The following is a 3,898-nucleotide window of genomic DNA, read 5'->3' as shown; positions in this document are numbered from 1 at the left end:
GCAGAAGATTCCATAGAGAACATCAGCACAACAATCAAAGAAAATGGAAAATCCAAAAGATTCTAACTCAAAAGATCTAGGAAATCCAGGACACAATGAGAAGACCAAACCTACGGATAATAGGAGTGGATGAGAATGAAGATTTTCAACTCAAACGACCAGGAAATATCTTCAACAAAATTATAGAAGAAAACTTCCCAAACCTAAAGAAAGAGATGCCCATGAACATACAAGAAGCCTATAGAACTCCAAATAGACTGGACCAGAAAAGAAATTCCTCCCGACACATAATAATCAGAACAACAAATGCACTAAATAAAGATAGAATACTAAAAGCAGTAAGGGAAAAAGGTCAAGTAACATATAAAGGCAAGCCTATCAGAATTACACCAGATTTTTCACCAGAGACTATGAAAGCCAGAAGAGCCTTGACAGATGTTATACAGACACCAAGAGAACACAAATTCCAACCCAGGCTACTATACCCAGCAAAACTCTCAATTACCATAGATGGAGAAACCGAAGTATTCCACGACAAAACCAAATTCACACATTATCTTTCCACGAATCCAGCCCTTCGAAGGATAATAACAGAAAAAAAAAACAATACAAGGACAGAAACCACGTCCTAGAAAAAGCAAGAAGGTAATCCCTCAACAAACCTAAAAGAAGAGAGCCACAAGAACAAAATGCCAATTTTAACAACAAAAATAATAGGAAGCAACACTTACTTTTCCTTAATATCTCTTAATATCAATGGACTCAACTCCCCAATAAAAAGACATAGACTAACAGACTGGCTACACAAACAGGACCCAACATTTTGCTGCTTACAGGAAACTCATCTCAGAGAAAAAGATAGACACTACCTCAGAATGAAAGGCTGGAAAACAATATTCCAAGCAAATGGTATGAAGAAACAAGCTGGAGTAGCCTTTTTAATATCTAATAAAATCGACTTCCAACCCAAAGTCATCAAAAAAGTCAAGGAGGGCACTTCAAACTCATCAAAGGTAAAATCCTCCAAGAGGAACTATCAATTCTGAATATCTATGCTCCAAATAAAAGGGCAACCACATTCATTAAAGAAACTTTAGTAAAGCTCAAAGCACACATTGCACCTCACACAATAATAGTGGGAGACTTCAACACACCACTTTCACCAATGGACAGATCATGGAAACAGAAACTAAACAAAGACACAGTGAAACTAACAGAAGTTATAAAAACCATGAATTTAACAGATATCAACAGAACATTTTATCCTAAAACAAAAGGATATACCTTCTTCACAGCACCTCATGGTACCTTCTCCAAAACTGACCACATAATTGGTCACAAAACAAGCCTCAACATATAGTAAAATATTGAAATTGTCCCATGCATCCTATCAGATCACCATTGACTAAAGCTGATCTTCAATAACAAAATAAATAATAGAAAGCCAACATTCACGTGGAAACTGAACAACACTCTTCTCAATGATACCTTGGTCAAGGAAGGAATAAAGAAAGAAATTAAGGACTTTTTAGAGTTCAATGAAAATGAAGCCACAACATACCCAAACTTATGGGACACAATGAAAGCATTTCTAAGAGGAAAACTCATAGCTCTGAGTGCCTCCAAAAAGAAACTAGAGAGAGCACACATTAGCAGCTTGACAACACACCTAAAAGCTCTAGAACAAAAGGAAGCAAATTCACCCAAGAGGAGTAGACGGCAGGAAATAATCAAACTCAGGGGCAAAATCAACCAAGTGGAAACAAGAAGAACTATTCAAAGAATCAACCAATCAAGGAGCTGGTTCTTTGAGAAAATCAACAAGATAGAAAAACCCTTAGGCAGACTCACTAGATGGCACAGGGAAAGCATTCTAATTAACAAAATCAGAAATGAAAAGGGAGACATAACAACAGATCCTGAAGAAATCCAAAACACCATCAGATCCTTCTACAAAACGCTATACTCAACAAAACTGGAAAACCTGGATGAAATGGACAAGTTTCTAGACAGATACCAGGTACCAAAGTTGAATCAAGATCAGGTTAATGATCTAAACAGTTCTATATCCCCTAAAGAAATAGAAGCAGTCATTAATAGTCTCCCAACCAAAAAAAGCCCAGGACCAGATGGGTTAGTGCAGAGTTCTATCATTCCTTCAAAGAAGATCTAATCCCAGTTCTTCACAAACTATTCCACAAAATAGAAACAGAAGGTACTCTACCCAACTCATTCAATGAAGCCACAATTACTCTGATACCTAAACCACAAAAAGACCCAACAAAGATAGAGAACTTCAGACCAATTTCCCTTATGAATATTGATGCAAAAATCCTCAATAAAGTTCTTATTAACCGAATCCAAGAACACATCAAAACAATCATCCATTCTGATCAAGTAGGTTTCATCCCAGGGATGCAGGGATGGTTCAATATATGGAAATCCATCAACGTAACCCAGTATTTAAACAAACTCAAAGACAAAAACCACATGATCATCTCTTAAATACAGAGAAAGCATTTGACAAAATCCAACACCCATTCATGATAAAAGTCTTGGAAAGATCAGGAACTCAAGGCCCATACCTAAACATGATAAAAGCAATCATGTTCTCCAGTTCTTCCCCAGAGGGACCTACGGCCTTTTACAAGGGTAACTGTACACTGGGGAAAAGGAAATAATCAGACTTTTCGGGGTCTGCTGGATACTGGTTCTGAGTTGACACTGATCCCAGGGGATCCCAAGAAACATTGTGGCCCTCCAGTTAAAGTAGGGGCTTATGGAGGGCAGGTGATTAATGGAGTTTTGACTGATGTCCGACTCACAGTAGGTCCAGTAGGTCCCCGGACACATCCTGTGGTGATTTCCCCAGTTCCAGAATGTATAATTGGGATAGATATACTCAGAAATTGGCACATCAAACATATACCCTTTTCGATCAAACAAGTCAGTAAAAAGCTTTCTTAGGTAATCATAGTCTGGCTTTTCAAAAAAAATCCAGCCTTCGTACGTAACGGAGATACGTTGCCATTTCTGGGAAGTTCTCACACAACACTTCTATTGGTGTGGCTCGTTTTGTGTCTCCAATTTTCTGATACCTCTCTTTTAATGTGTCAGCCTTTAAGCCTTGCCAAGGAAGACTGCCTCTCAGGAAGTACATGAACATGTGGCCTAAGGCTTCTAAATCATCTCTTCTACTCTGCTCTTTTCCTAGATGTGTGTTTATGCTCATGTATCTGGCGGTTCCGGTAAGGCTTTTGTGTTCTCTGTATGGTATATGTTTCTTTGTCTCTGGATCAATATATTCCTTTGCCAAACCAAAATCTATGATATGAATGACTTGCTGGGCTTTGTTTCCCGGCCGTCCTATTAAGAAGTTCTCAGGCTTCACATCTCTGTATATCAAGTTCTTTGAGTGGACATACTCCATACGAGAAATCAGCTGTATAGCTATCATGAGAACTGTTTTAAGAGAAAACGTTCTATCACAGAGGTCAAACAAATCCTCCAAACTCGGTCCCAGCAGTTCCAGCACCATCGCGTTGTATTTACCAACCAAACCAGTAACCAACATCAAAGTAAATGGTGAGAAGCTGGAAGCAATCCCACTAAAATCAGGGACTAGACAAGGCTGTCCACTCTCTCCCTACCTATTCAACATTGTACTTGAAGTCCTAGCCAGAGCAATTAGACAACAAAAGGAGATCAAGGGGATACAAATTGGAAAGGAAGAAGTCAAAATATCACTTTTTGTAGATGATATGATAGTATATAGAAGTGACCCTAAAAATTCCACCAGAGAACTACTAAGCCTGATAAACAGCTTCAATGAAGTCGCTGGATATAAAATTAACTCAAACAAGTCAATGGCATTTCTGTACACAAAGGATAAACAGGC

The 3,898-nt window shown here is 38.4% G+C and overlaps 1 pseudogene; it reads right to left on the bottom strand.

Moving 5' to 3' along the window:
- Gm14584 (predicted gene 14584) lies at positions 2,917–3,567 on the bottom strand (annotated as a pseudogene).

The sequence above is a fragment of the Mus musculus genome, chromosome X (genome assembly GCF_000001635.26).
Source record: "Mus musculus strain C57BL/6J chromosome X, GRCm38.p6 C57BL/6J".
NCBI lineage: Eukaryota > Metazoa > Chordata > Mammalia > Rodentia > Muridae > Mus > Mus musculus.
This window is presented reverse-complemented; position numbering and strand designations above follow the sequence as displayed.